The sequence below is a fragment of the Lipotes vexillifer genome, unplaced genomic scaffold (assembly GCF_000442215.2).
Source record: "Lipotes vexillifer unplaced genomic scaffold, Lipotes_vexillifer_v1.1 scaffold5, whole genome shotgun sequence".
NCBI lineage: Eukaryota > Metazoa > Chordata > Mammalia > Artiodactyla > Lipotidae > Lipotes > Lipotes vexillifer.
In genome coordinates, this window is record NW_006788592.1 from 13709 (window position 1) to 29711 (window position 16003).

Genomic DNA, 16003 nt, shown 5'->3' on the forward strand with positions numbered 1-16003 from the left:
AGGGAAAGATGAGTGTAGAATTGAGAGTGAAAAGACCAGCCTTCAAGTCCTGTGTCTGCCTTTTGGGAAGGTCACTTTATCCCTCTTAGTCTCAGTTTTCTATTTTATCAAATGAGGAAAATGATAGTACTTACCTCGCAGAGATACTATGAGAGTAGATGAGACAATGCATATGAAATCACAAAGTACCATCCACTTATTGGCTATTCCTACCATTTTCCAAAGAGCTCTCTTAAAGAAGATGTGTTTTTTTTCCCCAGATGTTCCCCTTTGTGTCTGAAGGTCCCACCTTCGACCTTACACAGGGTTAGACCTCTAGGGCATGGAGCAGTTCTCCAAAAGTTTCCACTAATAAAAGAAGGTTTGGAAATTGGAGGGATGTCCTCAAGGCTTCCTTTCACCGTGCCATTGGCATGTTCAGCCCTCTGCCCACTGGAGTTATGAATTTGCCAGTTTGCTACATGTTTACTCAGAAGGACAATTTTGTTTTCATAATACAGGAACACTGCAGCTATTACTGGTCACCTTATGCATTCCTCCATCTAGCTCTTTGAGTTCCCCTGAATATGCCCCCAAACACCTCTTGTTTAGTCCCATTCAGCAAATTAGGGAAGGTTCTAGTATGTGTTTATTATCCAGTAAATGCTGAGTTCACTGTAACCCTGGCCCACTGGAGAACAAATCAACCCATACTACAAACACCCACTCCCTGGCCTAACAATTTGTACTGGTTAGAACAGAATCTTCTAATATTAGGAATGGTAGCGTGAGGATCATTTCATAATTGCAAACACAGGCAAAAGCAATCATGAAATTATGGATGACTCATTGTCAAAGGAACTCTTGAATCATCTTGGTCAACCCCCTAGGTTCATCAGATGGGGAAACTTCTGCACCAAATTCACACTGTGCTATTAGTCTTCTCTCTAATTGATTGTTATTACCAGCTTTATCTTGACCACGTCAAATGTATTTTTAAACCTCCCACAATTCCCTCCTCAGAGTACCTTTCTCTTATTTCTTACCTATTTGCTCGCTTTTTTCTCAATCTAGACAGTGAGTTGAAGACACAGGTTATTTCTTATTTCTCTTAAATAAAGTAGTACCTGACGCACTGTAGGGTGCTAGTACACATATGTTAAATGTAGGATTAATTCTATATTCTTTCCCATTGAAGGGGGGTTGTTTTCTAACAAGCCAAGGAAACTTAAGATTTGCTTTGTATATCACTTTCTCTAACATTCCACGAGTACAGAAATTTTGCCATGATATGTCTACATATATATTTTAGAGAGAAAGGGGAAGAGAGGAGGGGGATAGGAGGTAAAGGGAGGGAAGAGGAGAGAAGAGCAGACGAGGAGAGGAGAAATCACAAGAGGAGAGCAGATGAGAGGGGGAGAGAGAATACTATTCTAGGTTTGGGGATACAGTGATGAACAAAACAGCCAAAAATACTTGCTTTCATGGAGCTCCCATTTGTGTGTGTGTGGGTGTGTTTTGGGGGAAGAGACAATAATAACAAAAAAGTAAATGAGCACAATATAACACTGTTAGACGGTGATAAATGTTATAGAGAAAAACGAGGTAGGCTAAGGGAACAGAGAGCACTGGGTGGAAAGTCTACTGAAATTTTAAATGAGTGAACAAGGAAGGCTTCGGTAAGAAGATGTTTGAGCAGACTTAAAGGAGCTGAGGTAGGGAGGCTTCAGGCTATGTGGGTGAAGAACATTCCAAGTGGAAGGAATAGAAATTATAAGGTCCCTCGGGTGGGAGAGAACCTGGAATGTTCCCAGAATGGCATGGAGGCTAGCGGGCTGGGTGTGGTACAGGTGCAGGTGAGAACATAGGAGGAGAGAACGTACGGGTGGCTGAGTGGGGTAAGATGGGTGGTAGGGGTAGGTGAGCTTTGGAGGGACCTTTAATGCCATTGGAAAGACCATCGTTTCCTCTGACTGACATGGGAAGCCACTGGGGAACTGGATCTGACTGATGTTTAAAAGTGTCATTCTGGCTGCCGTGATGAGAATAGTGGATGGGAAGGTAAGTGTGGAAGTGAGAAAACCAGTTAGGAAGTTATGACAATGGGACAGGTGGCTCAGAGCAGGGTGATGGAGGAGGGGGTAGTAGAGGAGGACGAAGTCTAGATAAATTTTGAAGGTTGAGCTAATGGGATTTGCTCTCAGATTGATTGTGTCATGAGGAGAATTAAAAATTACTCCAAGTTGTTTGATCTGAACAGCTGAGAGGATGGATTGGTGGAGTTGCCAGTAATTGAGAGGAAGGCACCTAAAGGAGAGGATTTATGGTGAAGGGGAAGATGATATGTCTGTCTGTCTGTATCTGTCTATCTATCTATCTATCTATCTATCTATCTATCTAATAAGCTCAATATCATATATGAGATCAAAATAGGATAAATATGAAGGTCTCATAGCTAATATGCAGTACTTTGGGATTTAAAGTATTTTCGACTTCAAAACCCCTATTCTGGGCTTCCCTGGTGGCACAGTGGTTGAGAGCCCGCCTGCCGATGCAGGGGAGACGGGTTCGTGTCCCGGTCCGGGAAGATCCCACATGCCGCGGTGCGGCTGGGCCCGTGAGCCATGGCCGCTGAGCCTGCGCGTCCGGAGCCTGTGCTCCGCAACGGGAGAGGCCACAACAGTGAGGGGCCCGCGTACCGCAAACAAAAAAACAAACAAAAAAACCCTATTCTCCCTACCCAACTAGGCCATTTTCATATATGTGTTATCACTTTTAATCCTCACAATAATTTTATCCCCATTTGTCAGTTAGAAAAACTGAAGTTCAGAGAGTTCAAATAACTGGCTTAAGTCATGTTAAGCGAGAGAGCAGAGATTCAAAATTGGTTTCTTTTTTCTTTCTTTTTTTATTTATTTATGTTTGGTAGTTTTTTAAATTGAAGTCTAGTTGATTTACAATGCTGTGCCAATCTCTGCTGTACAACAGTGACTCAGTTATACACATAGAGACATTCTTTTTCATATTCTTTTCCATGATGTTTTATCCCAGGAGACTGGATACAGTTCCCTGTGCTATACAGTAGGACCTTGTTGTTTATCCATTCTAAATGTAATAGTTCGCATCTACCAACCCCAAACTCCCAGTCCATCCCTCTCCCTCCTCCCCTCCCCCTTGGCAACCACAAGTCTGTCAAACTTGGTTTCTAACTCTCATACCTATATTTTTTCTATGACACTACCCTCCTGATTATGTATACCTTACAGGATGGTGGTAGAAATTAAATGTATGTACCCAGCACATACAATGTCTGGCACATAGTATGTTTTAAATAAATTATAACTATTACTGCTTAATGTAGATTTCATTTGTATATATTGTTTCCCACCTAAGGGAACTGCTTTATGTTTATTAAAATATGAGGCTTAAAGCAAATCTTTTGTAGCCTCAAACACACCAGAAATATTTATTAATAGTTACTGAGTGAATCACAAAAGGAGCAATTGAGTATATTACAAACAACATACCATGGACACTTCCACAATGCATATTGGTGTTTCATAGTAGAAGAGACATAAAGGTAGGAGCATGTATGACTGAAGAAAATACATGGCGTTATCAGAGTTTCTTTTAGTAAAAAAGATCAAGAGCCTTGCAGAAGAGGCCCCCACTCTGCTGCAGAGATAGCTTTGTCTGTTCGTTGCTCAACAACTCTTGCCTATTATAACTCTGTGATTAACTCTGCACTGGACCATCTAGAGTTTTCACATTTGGAATCACTTTGTTCCTCTCTCAAATGAGGTGATGGATTCATTAATTCACCAATATCTTGTCTACATTCAAATTAAATCTGATGTACCCTAAGACCAGGTCTGGTATGAGTATCTTTCTACCACACAGAATTTTCTGCAGAAATTAAAAAAATAAATACCATTAAATGCTTGTCTAAGAAAAGAAGAAAAGTCTCAAATCAATAACCTAGGTTTCCATTAAAAACAACAAAACTAGAAAAACAGGAATAAACTAAACCCAAAGAAGGCAGAAAGAAGGAAATAATAAAGGTAAGAACAGAGATCAGTGAAATTGACAACAGAAAACAATAGAGAACAACAATAAAAAAACAAAGGCTGATTCTTTGAGATTAATGACATCGATAAGCCTTTAGCAAGACTAACAAAAAAAAAAGAGATGACACAAATTGCCAATATCAGGAATGAAAGAGGGGTTATCACTACAGATCCCACAGACATTAAAAAGATATTAAGGGAATACTAAAAACAACTCTATTGACACAAATTTGAAAACTTAGATGAAATAGAACAATTCCTTGATAACAACACACTACCAAAACTCACTCAAGATGTAATAGATAAGTCAAATAATTCTATAACAGTTAAAGAAATTGACTTTGCAGTTAAAAGTTTCAAAAAAAAAAAAGCAATCTTCAGGCACAGATGGTTGCACTGGCAAATTCTACCAAATATTTAAAGAAGAATTACAGCCAATGCTATACAATCTCTTCCAGAAATTAGAAGATGAGAGAACACTCCCAAGGCAATTTATAGGCCAGCATTACCCAGATACCAAACCTAGACAAAGACAGCACTACAACAAAACAAAACAAAACACTACTACAGGCCAAATATACCTCATGACTATAAATGCAATAATAATCAGTAAAATACAATATTAAGAAATTGAATCTTTCAATATATAAAAATAATAATCCACTATTACCAAGTGGAGATTAAAACTGGGAATGTGAGACTGGTTCAATATTAAAAAATTAGTCAGTGTAGTCCACCATTTGGATTGTAAACAATCTAAAAAAGAAAAATCACATGATCATATCATATGCAGAAACAGTATTTGACAAAATTCAACATCCATTCATAAGAAAGACTCTAAGCATACTAGGAATAGAAGGAAAGTTTCTTAACCTGATAAAAGGCATCTACCAAAACACCTCGCTAACATCATACTTAATGGTGAAAGACTGAATGCTTTTCCCCTAATTGTATGAACAATGGAAGGATATCTGCTTTCAACACTCAACATTGTATCGGATGTCCTAGCCAGTATAAGGTAAGAAAAAGAAATAAAGGCAAGCATATTTTTAGATGGTATGATTGTCCATTTAGGAAATTCCAAGGAATCCACAAAAGAACTCCTAAACTAGTAAGTGAATTTAATTAGATTGCAGGATACAAAGTCAACACACAAGAATCAAATGTATTTCTTTATAGTAGCAATCAACAAAATTTTTAAAATTACATTAGCTCAAGGGGCTTTCCTGGCAGTCCAGTGGTTGACTCCACGCTTCCACTGCATGAGGCATGGGTTCAGTCCCTGGTTGGGGAACTAAGATCCCGCACGCTGCATGGTGCAGAGAAAAAAAAATTACATTAGCTCCAAAAACTTGAATACTTAGATGTAAATCTAACAAAACATGAACAGGGTTTGTATGAGCAATACTACAAAACCCTGACAAAATAAATTAAAGAAGATCTAAATTAATGGTGAGATATACTATTTTATGGATTGAAAGAATAGGCATAGCAAAGATGTAACTCTCCCCAAATTGACTTATAGATTTAGTGCAATTCTAGCCAAATCTCAACATTATTTTTATAGATGCAGATAAGCTGATCCTGAAAGGTATATGGAAAGGCAAAGGAACTATAATAACTAAAATGATTTTGAAAAATTGTAATTAAGTTGGAGAAATCACACTGTCAGATTTTAAGATTTACTATAAAGCCACAGAAATCAATTCAGTGTGACATTGGCAAAATGACAGACACATAGATCAATGGAACAAAATAGAGAACACAAATATGCCCATGTGATTTTCCACAAAGTTGTGAAAGTAGTTCAATGGAGGAAGGATGGCCTTTCAACAAATGGTGTTGAAACAAATGGATAGCCATATGCAAAAAATGAACCTTGATCTTAACTTCAAACTCTGTACAAAAATTAACTCACATGGGTCATAGATCTACATGTAAAACATAGAAATATGAAATTTTAAAGAAAAAAAAAGAAAAACTTTGTGACTTGGAGTTACACAAAGAATTCTTAGATGTGATACCAAGAGCACAATCTGTAAAAGACAGATGAATTAGATTTGAGCAAAATGAAAAACTTTTGCTTCAAAGGCACTATTTTGAGAATGAAAAGACACGCTATAGACTGGGAGAAAATATTTGCAATCACATGTCCAACAAAAGACTTGTATCTAGAATCTTAAAAGAACTCTCATAACTCAACCATAAGAAAACAAACCACTCAGTTAAAAAAAAGATACTGTGTTCATGAATTAGAAGACTCAACATAGTAAAGAGTTAACTATTCTCAAATTTATGTGTAGATTTAACTCAATTCAAATAAAAATTCCAACAGGATTTTTTGAAAGTATTTAAAAACTCATTCTAAAATTTGTATGGAAAAACAAAGGAACTAAAATATCCCAAACAATTTGGGCAAAAAGATGGCAAACAAGCGCATAAAAATATTTATTTGCCATTTGAGAAATGAAGATTAAAACCACAGTGAGATACTATGGTACATCTATTAGGATAGCTAAAATAAAAAATATTGATAAGTGCTGGTGAGGATGTGGAGCAACTGGAACTCACAGACATTCCCAGTAGCAAAATGATATAGCTACTCTGGATAGCAGTTTGGAAATTTCTTATAAAGTTAAACATATATTTAGCATATGACCCAGCAATCCCATTCATAGGTATTTGCCCTAGGGAAATGAAAACTTATCTTCACATCAAAACCTGAACACGGGGGCTTCCCTGGTGGTGCAGTGGTTGGGGGTCCGCCTGCCGATGTGGGGGACGCGGGTTCGTGCCCCGGTCCGGGGGGGTCCTGCATGCCGCGGAGCGGCTGGGCCCGTGGGCCGTGGCCGCTGGGCCTGCGCGTCCGGAGCCTGTGCTCCGCGACGGGAGGGGCCGCGGCGGGGAGGGGCCCGCGTAACACCCCCCAAAAAAAAAAAAAAAAACCTGAACACGAACATTTATAGCAGCTCTCTTCATAATTGCTAAGAATTGAAAACACCCAAAAGTCCTTCAGTAGGTGAATGTATAAATAAACTGTGCTATATCCATATAATGGAATACTATTCATCAACAAAAGGAATATTGTGCAAATACAAATTGTATTTGTACACAAAACAATTTGGATGAATCTAAAAAGCATTATACCTATTGAAAGAAGCCAGTTTCAAGAAGTTGTATAATGTATAATTCCATTCCTATGCTATTCTCTAAAAGACAGGACTGCAGTGACAGGAAAAAGATCAGTTACTTGTAGGAATAAGGAGTAAAGAGAAGGTGTGACTACAAAGGGATAATATAGGGAATTTTGGGTGGGGGGGCAGCCAGGATAGGGAACTTTTCTGTCTGTTCTTCTACTGTGGAGATAGTTACATGAATCTATGCATGTGTTAAAATTCATAGAACTGTATTTTTAAAAGTCAGCTACATTGTATATTAATTTTAAAATAAAATAAAATAGTTACTTAAGAAATTTTTGGTGCTGAAGGACTAAAGGATTTGGACTTTAAAATTTGGTTGCATTTATTCCCTGAATTGTTTATATTCATTTATCCCCTACAGAGAGAGTGTCGATCAGTTTATATTCATATACATATTAATGAAGCTGGAATAGCTTTGGGATGGAATATAATGATTTAGTTCTGTATATGTTGGCCTCAAGGTATTTGTGGGATGTTTCTGGTGGAGATATTTGTCATGTACATATCTGAAACTCAGCAGAGAGGTGAGGATGGGAAATTCCATTTAGGAAGTTTGCCATGTGGATGAGACCACCCAGGGAGAATTCATGAAGGGAGATAAGGACTAAGCATGGAACCCAGGGACATTAATATCTGAGGGAAAATGAGAGAAAAAACTCATAAAGGAGATTGAAATGGGAATAGGAGGAGAAATAAGGCATCAGAGTAAAGAAAGGCTCATGCAGGTCAAGAGTTGAGTAAGAAGAGTCAGCAATCTTCAAAGGAAACCCTCCTACACTGTTGGTGGGAATGTAAAATTGGTACAGCCACCATGGAAAGAATTATGGAGGTTCCTTAAAAAACTAAAAATAGAGTTACTATATGATCCAGCAATCTCACTCCTGGGCATATATCCAGAAAAGACAAAAACCCTTATTCAAAAGGATACAGGCACTCCAGTGTTCACAGCAGCACTATTTACGATAGCCAAGACATGGAAACAACCTAAATGTCCATTGACAGATGAGTGGATAAAGAAGATGTGGTGTGTGTGTGTGTGTGTGTGTGTGTGTGTGTGTGTGTGTGTGTATACACAATGGAATATTACTCAGCCATAGGAAAGAATGAAATAATGCCATTTGCAGCAACATGGATGGATCTAGAGATTATCATACTAAGTGAAGTAAATCAGAGAAAGATAAATATCATATGATATCACTTATATGTGGAATCGAAAAAAATGATACAAATGAACTTATTTACAAAACAGAAATAGACTCACAGACTTTGAAAACAAATTTACAGTTACCAAAGGGGAAAGGGGGGAGGAGGGATAAATTAGGAATTTGGGATTAATATACACATTACTATATATAAAATAGATAAACAAGGACCTACTATATAGCACAGGGAACTATATTCAATATCTTGTAGTAACTTATAATGGAAAAGAATCTGAAAAGGAATATGTATACAACTGAATCACTTTGCTGTATACCTGAAACACTGTAAATCAACTATACTTCAATTTAAAAAAACCACATAAAATCTTTATATTTATACATGAAAAAATAAAGAACACTCTCCAATGGCATGGAGAAGTTGAGTAGGATGAGGTTTGAAAAGTCACCATTGTGTTTGACAACTAGGAGATCACTGTAATGTTGTGAAAGCACTTTTAGGGTACGAACCAGAGAGACATAGCGTTAGGAGTGAATGAAAGGTAAGAAAGCATCTTCGTAATGTTTTGGCTTGGCTGAATTTGAATTCTTGAATAAGGTTTTGTTGTGAAGATTACTATCTCAAATCGCCAAGCCAAGCTAAATGAGAATTTCAGTGAAGCTTTGCATTTCTGGCAAAACTTGAAGCCAAGTAATAATTATATGTGTTTAGGGTTTAGACATAATCTTTTTTTTTGAAAGACTCAAAATTAGTAAGTCAATTCAACACTGCTAATTGAGCACTGACAGTGTTGCAGACAATGAAAGACATATAAAGATGTACCAGAAATTAGAACTGAGTTTATTTAACTTAACCTCTTCATTTGAAAGATGAAGAAACTGAGACTCAGAAATGAAGTGACTTGGCCAAGATTGTGCTTAATCTGCTTCCCTCCTCTCCCACTATATCATATTTTGCTAGTTCCTATATCTTTCCCCTTACATAAAGCTCTTCTCTACAACAAGCATAGTACACATAGAGGTGATACTCATAGCCTATGTTTGGTCCCTTTCTGAATGGATTTGTGTAGTTCGGTGAACCAGAAATTTATGGGAAAAGGGGAATTACTGTCCCTGGAGTAAATCAGCAACAAATTCAACGTGTACAATACGTTGTACATGTATTGTACACGTGTTGCCAACGTGTACAACCGGCAACAAATACAACGTGTACAATAAAGCAAGTACATGAATTTTTTGGTTTCCTGGTGCATAGAAAAGTTATGTTTATACTATACTGTAGTCTATTAAGTGTGCAACAGCATCATGCCTAAAAATTTTACATACCTTAATTTAAAAATACTTTTTTGCTAAAAAATACTCACCATCATCTGAAAAATGCAAGGTTACCATAAGCCTTCCATTTGTAAAAAATGCAATATCTGTAAAGTACAATAAAGCAAAATGCAGTAGGAGGACAAATGCCTATACAAGGGTACAGACTGCTTTTTTTTTTTTTTTTTTTTTTTGCAGTCCCCCAGCCTCCCACTGTTGTGGCCTCTCCCATTGTGGAGCACGGGCTCTGGACGCGCAGGCTCAGCGGCCATGGCTCACGGGCCCAGCCGCTCCGCAGCATGTGGGATCTTCCCGGACCGGGGCACGAACCCGTGTCCCCTGCATCAGCAGGCAGACTCTCAACCACTGTGCCACCAGGGAAGGCCCAGACTGCTTTTTGAAAGCAAAACAAGACATTTGGCAGAAAAATATTGTGATTGATAGGTACACATGAACAGATATTTGATTCTCCCCCTAACTGGACACTATCCTTCTAGAATTCTTTGCTAATACAATGGAAGTTTCTGTGGTTTACTCTAATGAGAGAGACTGTTCCTTTAACATAATTCCAAGTAGTGTTTTGGAGGAACAATTTGGCTAGAGTTTGGCTAGAAAATACCTAGAAGATACCTTTATAACTATCAATGAGAGACTATGTTCAGAAGTGTAGTGAATAAGCATGCTGGTGTTCAAGTTAAATGGTGGATCTCAGCTTGAGTTCATGTTACCTACCTGTTTTGTAACCTTAAATAAGTGTCTTGACCTCTCTAAGCCTCAGTTTCCTCCACTGTAAAATAGGTAATGTGGGAATACTGAAAAGAACACATAGGATGTCCTTCCTATAGCACCAGGTTTATTAAATGATCTACTTAATAAATGTTAGGTTTCACTTTTATTATTAATCAGGAGTGTAGCTCTATTCGGTAGGAAATGGCCAAAGACAATACAAGCCAACATTTTTGGACACAAATACTTCCTGTCTTTATGTGGCTTAAGCTGGCATGGCTAGGCCTCTCACTGGGAATTGTAGAGATATTTAGAGTTGAATACAAAGGCCTGAGCTCAAATGGGATAAATGATGAGAGAATACTAAAGATATAAATGGAAAGGCACACTCTACTAGGGGGCTGGGGGTTGGGTACAGGCATTATTTGTCAGGTGACATCAAGGTCCCCAGCAGACTGGGTCAGTGGGAAGGGGGAGACTGGGTGGCATTTACTGCTGTCAAAGGGGCCTGGAAGCAGAAAGCAGGGTGATGCTTCTCAAATTTCGTTAGGATGATGAGAGGATTATAATGTTCTAAGAGATTACTCAAGTTTAGAAAGAGGAAGTAGTCAGATCTCATTTTCCTGCCCCTGAGAATTTAAGGCGTTGGATGCCACGTTTCCAGTGCTTTTTATTCATCCATTCCTTTAAAAAATTCTTTGAAAATTAAGATGACAAAATAGAGGTGAAAGTGCTCACCTCATTTGTTTGTTGTAGATTCTCTTGGACTCCAAAGTAAGGAGGTGATGGGGCGGGGAGAGCAATTTATATTCTTTTCATCAATCATTGCTGTAACTTAGATGTTTAATGTATGTGTGCTTACATACGGATACACACAGACAAAAGATATTCTATAAAACTCATTTAGGAGGACTCATAGTTGCATCACTCAAAAAAGTTTCTGTTCCAGTCATGTTTTTTAAAAAAATTTTATATGGGATTGTAAAATATTGTGTGTCAGCACACAGTTATCTCTTCCCTGTAAGTAAAATTCCGGAGTAGATCAGGAGCTCATTAACTGGATTGAGCCCCAGTGGTCCTCAACACTAGCTGGACTGTAAAATCAGCTCTATAACTTAAAAAATATATATATGTGCCTGGCCTGGGCTCCACTCCAGAACATTTAAATTAGACTCTCCAGAAGTAATTTCCTTTAATTTACTCAGAGAATCTAAGATTCTAAAAAACTGAATTGGCACAATTTTTCTAGCTCTTACAGCAAAATTCCTGGTGTAATGACTCTTCTGTGAATAACTTTTAGAATATTAAAGTTTTGCAAACTCTGACCCAGTGTATCAATCCTGAGGAATAGAGCAGAAGGAAATGCATGCAAAAATTTATCAACCATGAGTCACTGAAACAATGTTTTTAATAGTAAAAACTGGAAACAATCTAAATGTGCAACCACAGGAGTTGTTTTTTTTTTTAATTATGGTACAACCATTTAAGGGACTACTTTGCAGCCGTTACAAATAATGTTGTAAGAGAAATACTTAATGCATACAACATGCCTGCAATTCCATTAAGAGAAAGAAAGATGTTATATGATAATTTGTATGGTGAGATGTACTTTGTAAAAAAAAGTCTGTATGAATAGGAGAAAAAGAGTGGAGGAATATATTCTAAAATAGTAAAATTTATAAGATGATAGGATGGAAAATGAGATGATTTTTATATTCTGTCCTAGGCCTAATGTTATTTTCCAGATTTTCTATATTATGCATAGATTATTTTTATAATGAAAAAAATATTAAGATTATTTTTATGATGAGAAAAATGTTATTAAAATAAACACAGCTATAGAAACCTAAAGGAGAGTTATATTAAAACATTACTCTTGGAGCCACTCACTTTGTGTTTAAAGTAACTGGCACTTTCATTTTGTATATATTACCTATGTGGATAGATTCCATAGGTAAAATAACCTTACAGAAACAACTTTGAATTTTCTCTGAAGGCAACCATAGGCAGCTCCTTATACAATGTACGACTTTGATTCAGGAAGGAGAGTCTGGAACAACTGGCTTAATTTGGCAAAGACAGAGGAAGCTGGGATTTTATGCTCCGTGATTGGTTGTTGCACTTGTTCTGAATAGGCTGCTTTCTTCCTTAATGATTTATAATTAGGAACAGCTGCTATGAGCTTTGCATGAGGTTTTTTTCCTCCTTTCAACCTCCCATCCCTGGAAGTTAAATCTACCTCTGTAGTTAAGAAATGGGTGGAGTAGATGAGGAGGGCTGGCAAATTTGTATACTTCTGCTTCAAAACAGGAAAGTGAAGTGTCCTGTGGGAGAACTGGACATGGTGGTATAGCATTAACCTATAAAATGTCTTTCAACATCAGATTGGGAGAACACGATAATGTTAATTGACTGGCAATTGATGCAAACAATCATAAAAGTGAGCAGACTCCCTTCTCCCAAACCAACTGGACTTCAGGTCAGCTAAGAAGCCAAGGGTGAGTTCAAGGCTGCACTGTCTGAGGACATATCATTGTCCTGGGTGAGAAAAGGAAATGAAGAGTGGTTGACCTTAGTAACTTTGTAGGCTAAAAGGAAAAAAGAAGAAAATATTCTCACTCCTTTGTATAGGCTTCTTAGTTGTTTTGTGTATGTTGAGATAAGCTTATTCCCAAACTGATGGAACCAGAAAGACCACACGACCCCTCTCTCAAAGGAAAGGGTGTATCTAGAAGGGGTGGGCCTCTGGTGATACCTTGAGGAGTCACTGATAACTTCCCAAGCCTAACCTCCCCACAGCCACTGCCACTCCACGAGTGGAGACTGGGTGAGCTTTGGGCAGAACTTGACTGTTGAAGATGAGTCTCGGAGGTCTTCTGCCTACTCATGTAATCTCACAGATGATGAAGTTCGCGCCAGTTTAGCCAAGAATGCCCAGAGTGGGAACAGTGGAATTCAAACTTCGCTAAGCCCACGTTTTCCAAGTGATTTCCTTCTCCCATACAGAAAGTGGGAAGAAGACAGTGTCTGTCCCCCCAAACTCAAGGGCTGATGGGAGGAGATCTCATAGAGTATTCACTGTAAAGAAGGAGAAAGTGGCCAGGGAAAGGATGGAGGGGAGCAGACAAAGTAATTGCCAAGCTCAGGTGTGAGGTCTGTCTGGGGTGATGGTAGCTCAGATGTGGAGTTATGGACCAACTATGAGAACATAAGGGAAGATTTTACCACATTTGGATATAGACCAGTTTCCTCTGTTCTTTGTTAAATTAAATGAGATAAAAAGCCCTTAGCACCATTCCTAGCATTTGGTAAATCCTCAGTACACAGGAGCTTTTACTGACCATAGACTGGCCATATATAGGCTACTAGTGAGAAAGTCCCTACACTTGAATAAGCCTTAATGAATCTGCCATGACCCCATTGCTAGGCCGATTTTATGTTTTTGCTGGGCTGCCACAGGGTTAAAGGCATATTAAAATATGTATTAAAGATATAACACTAACACGTTTTTAGAACATATTAGTACCTGTCTTTTAAAACACGTTGCTTTCTTTTTCGTCCTCTCTCAACAAATGTACATATATATACACACTCTAATCTCCCTATATATGCACAAGATACGTTAGCATTATCTAGAAATAGATACACATACACTAAGCTATCATCAAGTTTATATGTATTTAAAGGCACATGAGTTTTAACTAGGTATATCTCTCTATAATGTACTATATGTCTATATGTAGATCTATATATTATTCTATCACCCATCATGAATTTTTCTGGCTCCTACAGGAAATGGCCCATGTATTTTATGACCAATGCAAGGACAAAAGATTTTGCATATTTAAATTGTATCAGTACATAGTCTATGAATAAAAATGACATAACTTAAAATATAGCCTTTGACATTTATGTAATACCTTCATTATTTCTGAACAAAGACTGATCTACACATTCATTTTGTGGAAATAAGTTTTATAAATGTGATGAATGAGATTTTTTTTTCCCCTTAGTCCTTAAAATGACAATGTAAGGAAATGGGATTTCTTTTGCCTGGAGATGAAACTACCCAAGGGGTATAATATTTCCAGAATGGATATTATAGAAGTGGTGGGAGGCTGCTGTATCTCATTTCCAATGAGGCCATGAGAAACTGATTGTAGCAGGAAGTTGCAGTTTAAGCTTTAAAATGACTTTCCTGTGAGGTAGCATAGAAGGAATTTATGTATTCTCTCTTTTTTTCATGTTTCGAAAAAAACCACGACAAATTAATTAATTAACTGAGGTTAATTAACCTCAGTTATCTGAGATTAATTAAGTTAGTCTATTCCACAGCCCATTCTAAGAAGAAATGTCTCCTTCCTTCTCTCAGTAATCTCTGTTGAGGTGGTGGGTGCATCTAGGTGGCTAGTTTTATGTCACCATGACCCTGGTACTATTTTCCTTTCCCCCAGGAACACCAGCTGATTGGACTGGAGGTGGGAATTGTAACCAAGGAAAACCAATCAGAAAGCTGGTCTGAGACATCATGTGGCCTGACATTAAAATATGGGCTGAACCTATCCTATTTACTTTCTCAAATTACTAGAATATTTGCAAATGAAGCAAACAAGGGATAAATCTCCAAAATATACAAACAGCTCATGCAACTCAGTATCAAAAAAAAAAAAATCAAAACATGGGCAGAAGATCTAAATAGACATTTCTCCAAAGAAGACATACAGATGGCCGAAAAGCACATGAAAAATGCTTAATATTGCTATTTATTAGAGAAATACAAATCAAAACTACAATGAGGTATCACCTCACACCAGTCAGAATGGCCATCATCAAAAAGTCTACAAACCGGGCTTCCCTGGTGGCGCAGTGGTTGGGGGTCCGCCTGCCGATGCAGGGGACGCGGGTTCGTGCCCCGGTCCGGGGGGATCCCACATGCCGCGGAGCGGCTGGGCCCGTGAGCCGTGGCCGCTGGGCCAGCGTGTCCGGAGCCTGTGCTCCGCAACGGGAGAGGCCACAGCAGTGAGAAGCCCGCGTACCGCAAAAAAAAAAAAAAAGTCTACAAACCATAAATGCTGGAGAGGGTGTGGAGAAAAGGGAACCCTCCTACACTGTTGGTGGGAATCTAAATTGGTACAGCCACTATGGAGAACAGTATAGAGTTTCCTAAAAAAACTAAAAATAGAACACCATTATGACCCAGCAATCCCACTCCTGGGCATATATCCAGAGGAAACCATAATTCGAAAAGATGCATGCACTCCAATGTTCATTGCAGCACTATTTACAATAGCCAAGACATAGAATCAGCCTAAATGTCCATCAACAGAGGAATTGGATAAAGAAGATGTGGTACATATATACAATAGAATATTAATCAGCCATAAAAAAGAATGAAATAATGCCATTTGCAGAAACATGGATGGACCTAGAGATTATCATACTAAGTGAAGTCAGACAGAGAAATATAAATATCATGTATCACTTGTGTAATCTCAAAAAATGATACAAATGAACATATTTACAAAACAGAAACAGACTCACAGACTTCAAAAACAAA